Here is a 12,757-nt window from a genome sequence, read left to right on the forward strand (position 1 = left end):
TTGTCAGTCAGTAATTTTACACAGCTTTTACATAAGCCTACACTACATTCATTCAATAACAAAAACCTGTCATTTAATTTTCTTCTAATCCCATCTTTGCTTTCTAACAAAAACTAAAAAGAAACTATCTTCAAATGTTCTTGATATTTTAGCATCTAACTTTCCCCCACAAATATTCGGAAACATAATTTTAGAATTGTCATACTTTTTCATTTCTATGTGCCAGTTTCCCATGCTATAATCATTATCATAAGATTACAATACATCCCTTCACTCAGCATGGGGAAATTTGCTACATGCCCAGCCCATGACATAATTGTCTGCATTTCCTGTATTATATCATAGTCATAATCAGTTACCTGATCACTTAACTCACACTGTCGAGTGACATTAGCATCATAATTGCACTTCATCACATCATCATGAGTCAGTAGAAAGTCTGCAACATCAGATTCACAATTGCTGTCATCAGAAGCACAGATCAATTGATTTATCATAACACTCCTTATGGCACTGCGAAATGTTGTTGCATCTGGAGTTACATTGTTACCTCCTCTTTCTCTGATGATGGAAAAAATGTTTTCAATGCAGTTCTGTGTGAGCCTCCTTGTTAGCAAATAATGAAAACCATAATCACTATATAATTCAGACCACAATAGTTTCAGTGCAGAAATATTGTCTATCCAACCCTGAATACAGAGAGGGTTGTCTTTGCGGTTATTCAAAACTTTGAGTTGTTTTAGACAATCACAAATTTCATCCAGCTTTTTCATTTGCCCAGACTCATTGTTTAAGGGTCTCCTGTACTCTTTGGGGCTACTGAGACTTGAAGAATTAAAAATATCAGATAAAGTATCACACATTTCTATAAACTCTGCAGAGTTTGCAGCCCTTGATTGCAAAGAATTGAATGACACATGAACTAGCATTCCAGAAGCTACAGAATGACTGAGGACCCTGGTGGCTAAACATACCCTCATACCTTCATCTAAATCTGCCCTTCTGCTCATCACCCACTGAGTAGGCCTACACCTAAAAATCGATTAAATTCATAGGTTTAATCATAACAATAATTTAAAGAAAGTATGTTCCCATAAATAGAAAAAAATACCGGCACGTAAACATTAACAGGTAGGCCTATACTCACAGCACTTTTTTGTTAGGAAATCTGTAAAACGGCTTGCGATCACTTTGTCTTCTGTAATGAAAACACCCATACACAGCACAAATAACTCCTCTTCCTGCCATTTCCAAAATCGTGATACATAACAAGCACAAAACTATCTGAAGTACAAATAAGACACTTCTGGCGTACACAGCTGACAGCAGTAAGAGGAGTAGTTAGCCTCTCGTACCGCTAGATGGCACGCAGAAGCGTTGTCGCCAGTTTCTCGCTGGAGTTTCCACTATTATCATATTAAGCTATTTGCTAACACTGACTCACTAGCTAGTGTATCGCACGGCGAACAAACACGAACTGATGCGAGCATATCAAAGAGTATGCACCACCCGGGTGAAAGTCTTCTTCTTCTTGAGGATAGGTTTGTTTGGGTTTGTTTTGAACTATTACCCAGTCACTCTATATATGTATTATCGTCTCGTATTTGTCAGATAAGACTTGTTATTCACACAGAAGACAGGAAGGAAGATAGGACTCCCTCAAACAATGCACATGTTACAGTAGGTGTACAAGAGGGAGGGGAAGAAAAGTGGGGAGTTGTAGAAGACAGGTGGTCTAATGTTCTAAGGGGAAGGAGTTTGCAGGCTAAGGGCTCTATTCAGGTTCAGAATTCAGGAGAGGTGTCTGTGCGAAATCGGTACGAGTCACTCCAGGTAGAACACCAGAGGGAAGATGAGGGACAGGGAACTGTTGGTGAGATGTGTGGAAGTAGGAGGAAGGGAAAAGTTAGGAAAGGGAAATGTAGAGTAGAGGATAGGAAAAGACAGGTGGAACAGGCTCATGGGAAGGAGAAAAGGGAGGAGGAAGTAACTTCTGCAGCTATCAGGAGAGACAGGGCTGACCAGGAGGGGAGGGGATCAAATGAGGTGGGTAGGGTTGAGACTAGGGTCATGGGGGATTCCATCGTTAGACACGTAAGGGAAAGTGTGTGGAGGAAAGGGAACCAAGGTAGAATGTTATCCAGGAATTAGGTTGAGGCAGATGTTGAGGAAAGTAGAGGAGAGGGAAGAGGGGAAGGAGAAGGTGGTAGTGTTTCACGTTGGTACCAACAACGTAAGGCAAGCTGATATAAGTAGCAACATAGTTGGAGATGTGCGGGATCCGGTAAATGCAGCACGGGTGAAGTTTAAGAAAGCGGACATTGTTATTAGTGGAATACTGTGTAGGAGGGATACTGACTGGAGGGTGATTGGGGATTTAAATGAGACTATGGAGTGGGTATGTGGGAAATTGGGAGTGAAATTTCTAGATCCTAATGGGTGGGTAGGAGATAGGGATGTGCGCTCAGATGGCCTTCATTTAAACCGCAGTGGTACGGATAAGTTAGGAAATTTGTTTGGAAGCGTAATAGGGAGGTACATTCAGGGAAACGGGATGGCTTAGGGAGCGGTGATAAGGGAACAGGGAACTGGAAATCAAATAGGGATGACATAAAATTGTTAGTGTTGAACTGTAGAATTATTGTAAAGAAAGGAATAGAATTAAGTAATTTCATAGATATATATTTACCAGATATTGAAATAGGAGTTGAATCATGGCTGAGAAATGATATAATGGATGCAGAAATTTTCTCACCGCACCGCACTGGAGTGTGTATCGTAGAGATAGGATAAGAATGGTGGGAGGGGGAGGGGGAGGGGGAGTGTTCATTCTGGTGAAAGAAGAATTTGTAAGCTACGAAAAAGTTAAAGATGAGACACATGAAATTCTAGGTGTAAGGCTCATTTCTAAAGATAATAGGCAACTTAATATATTTGGAGTGTACAGATCGGAATGGGTAGCACTGACGTGGATTAGGAATTATTTGTGCATGTGAGGATCTTCAAAGGGCAGAAGTATTCAGTCAGCAGTATGTAAAGATTGTTGGTTACAAAGATAATGTCGAGATAGAGGAGGAGACTAAGGCCAAAGAAGTAATAAAATTTACATACGATACAAAAGGTGAAAACTAGAAAAGCAGCTGGAATTGATCAGATTTCTGGGGATATACTAAGGACAATGGGTTGGGATATAGTGCCATATCTGAAGTACTTATTTGATTATTGTTTGGTCGGAGGAGCTATACCAGATGGATGGAAAGTTGCTATTGTAGCCCCTGTGTATAAAGGAAAGGGTTATAGACATAAAGCTGAAAATTACAGGCCAGTAAGTTTGACATGCATTGTATGTAAGCTTTGGGAAGGCATTCTTTCTGATTATGTTAGACATATTTGTGAAATTAATAACTGGTTCGATAGAAGGCAATTCGGTTTTAGGAAAGGTTATTCCACTGAAGCTCAACTTGTAGGATTCCAGCAAGATATAGCAGATATCCTGGATTCTGGAGGTCAAATGGACTGTATCGCGATTGACCTGTCTAAAGCAATTGATTGGGGGGAACATGGGAGACTACTGGCAAAAATGAGTGCAATTGGACTAGACAAAAGAGTGACCGAATGGGTTGCTATATTTCTAGAAAATAGATCTCAGAGAATTAGAGTAGGTGAAGCTTTATCTGACCCTGTAATAATTAAGAGGGGAATTCCTCAAGGCAGTATTATCGGACCTTTATGTTTTCCTATATATATAAATGATATTTGTAAAGGAGTGGAATCAGAGGTAAGGATTTTTGCGGATGATGTTATTCTCTATAGAGTGATAAATAAATTAAAAGATTGTGAGCAACTGCAACGTGACCTCGAAAATGTTGTGAGATGGACAGCAGGCAATGGTATGTTGATAAACGGGGTTAAAAGTCAGGTTGTGAGTTTCACAAATAGGAAAAGTCCTATCAGTTTTAATTACTGCGCTGATGGGGTGAAAGTTCCTTTTGGGGATCATTGTAGGTATCTGGGTGTTAATATACGGAAAGATCTTCATTGGGGTAATCACATAAATGGGATTGTAAATAAAGGGTATAGATCTCTGGACATGGTTTTGAGGGTGTTTGGGGGTTGTAGTAAGGATGTAAAAGAGAGGGCATATAAGTCTCTGGTAAGACCCCAACGAGAGTATGGTTCCAGTGTATGGGACCCTCACCAGGATTACCTGATTCAAGAACTGGAAAAAATCGAAAGAAAAGCAGCTCGAGTTGTTCTGGGTGATTTCCGACAAAAGAGTAGCGTTACAAAAATGTTGCAATGTTTGGGTTGGGAGAACTGAGAGAAAGAAGAAGAGCTGCTCGTCTAAGTGGTATGTTCCGAGCTGTCAGCGGAGAGATGGTATGGAATGGCATTAGTAGACGAATAAGTTTGAATCGCGTTTATAAAAGTAGGAAAGATCAAAATATGAAGATAAAGTTGAAATTCAAGAGGACAAACTGGGGAAAATATTCATTTATAGGAAGGGGAGATTGGGATTGGAAAAACTTGCCAAGGGAGACGTACAATAAATTTCCAATTTCTTTGAAATCGTTTAAGAAAAGGCTAGGAAAGCAACAGATAGGGAATCTTGGCTTTAAAGGAAGTAAGATGGCATCTACTGTGTGTGAGTCTGCGATATCCGTAGTAGATAATGGTGTAAGATGCAGTGAAAATGTGGCAAATGCAGAAGAGTAGTTAAAAATGGGATTCTGTGCCGTAAGTGTGATGAATGCTACGGTACCATTTTCGTTGTGCAAATATTGTAAATAGGACTGATATTGAAGAAGGTGAGTGGCTGTGTCCCGAGTGTAAACAAACTGATAGTGAGGCAGAACAACAAGGAAGAGAGACATACGAAACTATAATTAAGATTTTACGTGTGCTACAATAAGACTTATGAGCTCTGAAACATGAAAATAAAAGCTTAAAGGACAGAATAAAGAAACTGGAAGATCAAGAAGACATTGGAGAAGAAAGATGGCCGTGGACGGAAGTGACGCATAGCCATTTTAGGGCTAATGTTAAACATATGGGAGAAACTACGTACAACTTAAAACCGGGAAAAAACTCTTTGCGGTGCCAAAATAGATCCCAGTTACTGCAGCAAGTTCCAGAAGAAGACACACGAATTTTTCCAAATAATTTTAAATCCAGCGGAGGTAACCTACAGAAGAAGAAAACCAACAGAAAGTCAAGATCGCCAAAGATTCATCTCTACGCAGACAGTCAAGGGCGGAATATGGCAGAAGGCATCAAGGATGAGCTACAGAATCCAGAAACTGAGGTTTTAGGACTAATAAAACCAGGTGCCAAAACTGAAGACGTCCTTTCAAGTTGTGATCCTGTGTTAGAGAAGGACAATTATTTGGTGATTGTGAGTGGTACAAATGACATTGCTGCAAATGAAGGTGAGGAACTAATTACGATTCTCAGAGGTTAGATTTCCAAACTACGTGACTCAAAAGTAATTGTAGTTTATGTGCCACCTAGGTATGACCTTTTAGAGGACTCATGTGTGAACAAAGCTGTACATGATGTAAATATAAAAGTCAAGAGATTATGTAAGAGTTTTAGAAATGTCTATGTAGTAGATACTTTAGGTCTTGGCAGGCAAATGTTCACTAGTCATGGGTTACATCTGAATGGTAATGGAAAAGCAAATTTCTGTAGACAAATTGCTACAATTATCAACAGAGATTTGCAAACTAATCTGTACTTAAGAAAGCCCATACCGCTAAAATGGCACATACAGGGAAACTTGCCAGAAAACCCAGACCCTTAAATCAAGATCTATGTACGAGGATCTGGGTTCCAGGGACTTTCTCAACTCATGAGTCCAACGTTACCCATTTGCAACAGTCAAGTTTTAGGGAGGAAGGAGGTCTGAGATTGCTCTTGGTAAACTGTCAGAGTGTAGTAAATAAACAATTCAAATTCGGTACATTGGTGGAATCTTATGAGACTGATGTGGTGATAGGAGTGGAATCGTGGTTGAGAGAAGGGGTGGGTAATAGAGAAGTATTTCCAGAAGGGTACACAGTCTATCGTAGAGACCGAGGAGATAAAAAGGGAGCGGGTGTTTATTCTGGTGAAGGAAACTTATTGTTCACATGAATGGTTTACCGATGAAAGGGATGAAGTATTAGGGATAAAAATTAGTTTGTCATAATATGAAGGAGGTGGGAATTATAGGAACATATTGGCCTGGAAGAGAGGAAAGAGACATGGAAATATTTGAGAAAATAATAGATTATACGCATAAAAACAATAATAATGATATGGTAATATTTGGGGGAGATCTAAACTTGCCTGAAGTTGAATGGAATGGAGCTGCAAGTGAAGCCCATGAACAGAAACTGGCAAATAAGTTAATTTGGGAGGGAGGATTTACACAAGTAGTACAAGAACCGACTCGTCTCAATAACTTACTAGATGTATTCCTGGTTAAACCATGGGAAATTGTTGATAAAACTGAGGTAATTGAAGGAATAGCTGACCATAAGGCTGTAATAATGGATGTAGGACTGGTACCAAAAAGGCTTCATAAGAGGGCCACACAAGACAAGAAATTGTACAGAAAAACTAAAGTTGATGAATTTGGGACTTACCTTAAATCACAATTCAGTTTTTGGATAAGTGATGGGAGTAATGTGGATACACTTTGGGCTAAATTTAAAGGAATCATTTGGGAAGGAGAGAAGAGATTTGTACCTGTTAAGAAGGGTAAAATGACCTCAGACCCTGTTTATTATACGAGGGAAATAACAAAATTAAAACGAAAATGTAGAATAGTAAACAGAAAAATCAAAGAGGGTAGGGAGAATAGAGAAACTAGAAACTAGAAACTAGAAAACAGCTAATGAGAGAACTGAATAGAGTGAAAAAGGAAGCAAAAGAGAACTATATGAATGGCATTCTTCAAGAGGGTAATGACCACAAAGGGAAATGGAAAAAGCTGTATTCATATATTAGGAATCAAAAAGGAAAAGGAATCCAAATTCCTACAGCGGTGGGAGAAGGGGGTGAACACTATTTAACAGATACTGAGAAAGCAAACCTCTTTAGTAGGGAATTCAGAGATTCAGTAGAAGATTGTCAGGACTTAGAAACCATAACAGAAGATAGAGAGGGAGAGACACAAAGGGAAAGAAGAAGCTCCTCATTCACAATGAAGATATTTTCAGAGAAATCCAACTGCTTCAGCAAGGAAAAGCAGCAGGAAGTGATCAAATTACTGGGGAGGTATTAAAGACAATGGGGTGGTACATAGTGCCTTATTTAAAATTTATCTTTGACTATGTCATAAATAATAGTGTAATACCAAAGGAATGGAAGGAATCTATAATAATACCAATTTATAAAGGAAAGGGTGATAAAAGGAAACCAAAGAACTACAGACCAATCAGCCTGACCAGTATAGTTTGTAAAATACTGGAGAGTTTAATAGCAATAAGACCTATCTCTGTCGGTGCGACGTAAAGCCCCTAGCAAAAATAAAATAGCAAAGTACATCAGAGGGATATGTGATGATAAAAATTGGTTCATAAGGAGCCAGTATGGATTTAGAAAGAAATTTTCTTGCGAGGCACAACTGGTGGGATTTCACCAGGACATATCAGATCAGTTGGATTCAGGAGGCCAGTTAGATTGCATAGCCATAGATCTTTCCAAAGCCTTTGATAGAGTGGAACATGGATTACTGTTAAATAAATTGGAGGGAATAGGATTGGACGTAAGGGTTATACGTTGGATAAGAACATTTCTAAATACAAGGGTTCAGAAAGTCAAAGTAGGAAATAACGTATCGCAGGAAGAGAAAGTTTGGAAGGGAATTGCACAGGGTAGTATAATCGGTCCGTTACTTTTCTTATTATACGTAAATGATTTAGGGAACAATATAACATCGAAAATAAGATTGTATGCAGATGACATAATTGTTTATAGGGAAATAAATAACATTGAGGATTGCTCAGAATTACAAAGGGACCTTGAGAGTATCCAAGAATGGGTTGAAAAAAATAATATGAAGATTAATGGAGGCAAATCAACTGTTACAACATTTACAAACAGGAGCTTTAAAACTGAATTTGAATATACTTTGGATGAGGTAGTTATCCCTAAAGATGGCAAGTGCAAATACTTAGGTGTGAGATTTGAAATTAATTTGCACTGGAAGGGTCATGTTGATGACACTGTTGGGAAAGCATACAGATCGTTACATGTCATATTGAGGCTACTTAAAGGATGTAACAAAGAATTAAAGGAAAAAAGTTGCTTAAGTATAGTTCGTCCATTATTGGAATATGCAAACAGTGTTTGGGATCCTCACCAAGAATACCTAATAAAAGATCTAGATGGTGTGCAGAGGAAAGCAGCAAGGTTTGTAACAGGGGATTTCAGGAGAAAGAGTAGTGTATCAGAAATGTTAAAGAACTTGGTTGGGAAACTTTAAGTAAGAGAAGGGAGAAAACTAGACTTATAGGATTATATAGAGCCTATACAGGAGAAGAAGCATGGAGAGATATCCGTGAGAGGCTTCAGTTGGAAAATAATTTTTTTGGTAGAACTGACCACAAGTACAAAATTAGAAGGAATTTTAGCAGAAGCGATTGGGGTAAATTTTCATTCATTGGGAAGGGCGTGAAGGAGTGGAACAGTTTACCAGGGGTAGTGTTTGATCCTTTTCCAAAATCTGTACAGATATTCAAGAAGAGTATAAACAACAACAGAGAAAATAAATGAAATGTTAGAGGGCATTCGACCAGTGCAGGATATTGTAAATAAAAAATGTGTGTGATTAAATTAATTCCATCCCTGGTCTATGGAGTTTGGACAGCCCAAGTAGGGGACTGCCTGTAGGGGTGAATTACAGTGGGGACTTCGAGGGCCCTGGGACCGCTACGGTAGCTGTGAAGGCCCTTCAGAAACTCTGAAAAGTGGTGGCAAAAGAGGCTCTGGTTAAGACGCAGCAGGTCGTTATGCTACTTAGGTTCCAAAATGGGTAAAATATAAATATGTAAATAAATTCAATGTTAATTTTAATCTTATACCAGTTGTATATTATTATTAAAAGTAATTTCACATACTGTGTATGAGTTGACTAGGCCTATGTTTGTAAGATATTATAAGTAGAATTTTGTAAACAATATAAATGTATTAAGGATGATGTGTGTGTTTAATAGAACAAATTATTAGCGTAAATTGTATAATATTGTATTCTAGAAAAATTTTCTTCGGCTCTTGTTAATTTAATATTTAGTGCTTGACAATAATGTATTTTAGTGTACCATTTGCCACCGAGGTACACACCTCATTTGCAAATAAAGAGATTTTGATTTCATTGGATTTGATTTGATTTGATTTGATTTGATTTGATTTGATTTGATTTGATTTGATTTGATTTGATTTGATTTGATTTGATTTGATTTGATTTGATTTGATTTGATTTGATTTGATTTGATTTGATTTGATTTGATTTGATTTGATTTGATTTGATTTGATTTGATTTGATTTGATTTGATTTGATTTGATTTGATTTGATTTGATTTGATTTGATTTGATTTGATTTGATTTGATTTGATTTGATTTGATTTGATTTGATTTGATTTGATTTGATTTGATTTGATTTGATTTGATTTGATTTGATCTGCCACCTGGGCTACTGCCCGAAATGCAGATCAGTATTCATTCATTCATTCATTCTTATGGGACTTTTTTCAGACATAAATTCATAATGTTATTGTTAACACCAAAGGTTAACTAGCGGTTGTACCAGAGCCATCTACAGTTAAAGCCGGAAGGTACTCTTGGCAACGCTGTGTCTATCTGTCAAGCGAAGGCCGAGAGAAAAGGGGGCGAGTCCGATTTTGAATGACTTCAACCATATTCACTACATTTAGACCAACACGTTGATTATGATAAAAGCACACACTCCGTAAAATGGTACAAAGAAACACACACATCAGTAAATGTATTCACTGAAGTAAGAAATATACATTTTACATGAATAAAAACAAAACACTTAAGAACAGTACTCACAAGCTCAATTACTGCGGAGCGTTGACAGCTTCCTCCGCTTAGCGTTTTTACCCTCTCTGCTGACATAACTCATGTTCTTCATCTGCTTTCAGCACTTATTTAACACGAAATTGGAAAATGTGGACAATAAACAATCTACCGCATCATTATTGTCACGCCCACAATTACGACGTTCAACCCAGAACTGTTGATTGTCATCTTTTCATAAAGCAGCTCAAGATAGAGAGAACAGAAATTCGTTATAATTTTCATAATCCAGCTAGTGTTTGTATAGCACTGTTCTGTAGACACACACAACACAATGTGATGGCACCACTAACCCACATCTTAAGTTCTTCAAAATAGGGATCACCTGTTTCATTACTCTGCAGGGGACCTGAACAAGTGTCACAGCTTATCCTTCTGGATATTGTCCTTAGTGTTTACACAGAAATGTACAGCATTTTGCCCCTGATATCTCAAAATGTCCACACAAAAAATCACATGATAACATTGAGTTCGAGTAACATTGTAGTTACAACAAATAGGCCTAAGCTATAAGTAGAGGTTCTGAGTAAACCTTCTTCCTAACTTATCACTACAAAACATACTTGGCAGTAAATAACTTGCTTTCACAGTTCCAAACGAAACTTTTTGAGAAGGCCTAACTCTCTTCCTTTAGTGCAAATAATAATAATAATAATAATAATAATAATAATAATAATAATAATAATAATAATAATAATAATAATAATAATAATAATAATAATAATAATAATAATTGTTACCGTGTTTTGGTGGTAGGTAGAGGTGAAAGAAGGTGCGGGCGTGAATGAGTCTCAAACTACGGAATCAAAGTTACTGTAAAATTTAACAAGGTTATATTTTCTTTTCAAAATTAAGTAATAACAAAGAACAGGTACTTAGTAGCCGAAACACGATTTGAAATGTACAATTACAGAGATTACAGAATTTGGGCTTCGAGCCCTGAGTTCACAATTCGTGAGCAACTAGCCCAACTTTCCGATATACAAATTTTAACCAAGGGGCAGAAGACCCCAATCAAACCCTGGAGCACTTGCTCCGAATTACACAGTAAAGCCTCCTCGAGGCATACAAAAATTGAATTCCAAAAGCGCAATCTGCTCTCAAAGTGTAAGCCAATCACAGGCCACACCAAACTTCACCTTCAAGCTGTCCTCTAAGGACATATACACAGGGGTAAAATACCCAACCTACTGAGGTCTATTAAATGAAAAAGAAGGTTAATTAAATGACCTCTAAAATAACAATTTGGGGAGGAGGCAAACTTGCACTCCTAGTACACTTTGATTAAGACCTACTTGGCACTAGGCCGTTAACACAAGGGCTAATCCCATACTAAAGAGGTGACTTAAGAAGAGAACACTTGTTTTACGTTATCGAAGAATAGGTTGAGAAAACTAAGTTCACCTCACAACAATATGAGTGGGAGCTCGAGAGGGTTAGCACTCTCTATCCCAATATGAAGCTTTAAAAGAGAATATATAAAAGAGTAGTTACATTTAGGAAAAGGTTACATGGTAGAACGCTTAGAACCCGCCCCGAAAGTTAAACTGCTGAGCTAGCAAAGAAAGAAGTTATTAATCGGCCATTACCTTGTGTTGAACGGCTGGAGAAGAAAGAGGCGCTTCCCGCCCCCTGCTATGTACTTAACACACTGAAAGATGGAACAGAAGTGGCCCGGAGACCCAAAAATCAGCAGTTTAAATACTCTCGCGGAAGTTTCTAGGCGTTAGGGGAAAGAAAACACCCTCCCACAAACTCTTTATTGGATAGGACCCCGCAACAGATTCAAGTTGGGGGAAGATACATCTGATTGGATAGAAATTAATTGAAGAAATTCGGGATTGGATACATTCATAACAAGGGGAAGAAAGGGGTAAATATTGCCAACTTAAACAATGATAGAAAAAAATTTAACGAGGAACAAACTCTTGAAATTAAATTTTCTCCAAAAAATAGTTCTTTGACTCCGCACTAGGTTGCACTATTGTAGATCTTCAGTAGTGTCCTCTAGAAGAGAAAGTTCACACTTCTTACTTCAAGCGAAACAAAAACACATCAAAAGTGACACAGTTCTAAAACTCAAAATTTTTCCACATGGTGACATCTTTTGAGAAAGTAAAGAATTAACAGCGTAGATAAAGTTCAGCCCTCCTCCAGCAGAGGAGTTCCAACAGGCGCACATTTTAAATTAACGGAGTGGAGGTGTACCGCCCGGTACAGACCTCCCCCCCCCCAAAAGTTCCTCCAGGGATTTCACATGAAGTCAGTTTGAAAACAAAGTCCAAGTTTTGACGTTGATATTAAAATAAATTGCAGAAGTATTTGAGAAATTCTTAATTCAGTTCCAAAATTTTTGTTGTAATTGGTAACGTAAGGTTTTTATGTTTGTAGAAGGCGAATTTCTGAAGATAAGCTTTTAAAATGTGATGAAAAATTTTGCAATGTCCACCAAATTTGTTGTTGAATTCCCAAGTGTAGTCATCTCTTATAGTGGCTGTCCATGTAGTTGGTGTAGGCTAAGTTGGATGGCCAGACCGGCCGTTGCAGCTTGCGTCCAAAGGAGGCCGCTCGGACCCCTCAAGTACCCTGAGATACCGCTCGCCCGCACTATGAGGGGAGCAGAGGTGTTGAAGTACGCCGCGCCCGCGGTGAACATATACAGGCTGCGGGC

This window comes from Anabrus simplex, chromosome 5 (genome assembly GCF_040414725.1).
Source record: "Anabrus simplex isolate iqAnaSimp1 chromosome 5, ASM4041472v1, whole genome shotgun sequence".
NCBI lineage: Eukaryota > Metazoa > Arthropoda > Insecta > Orthoptera > Tettigoniidae > Anabrus > Anabrus simplex.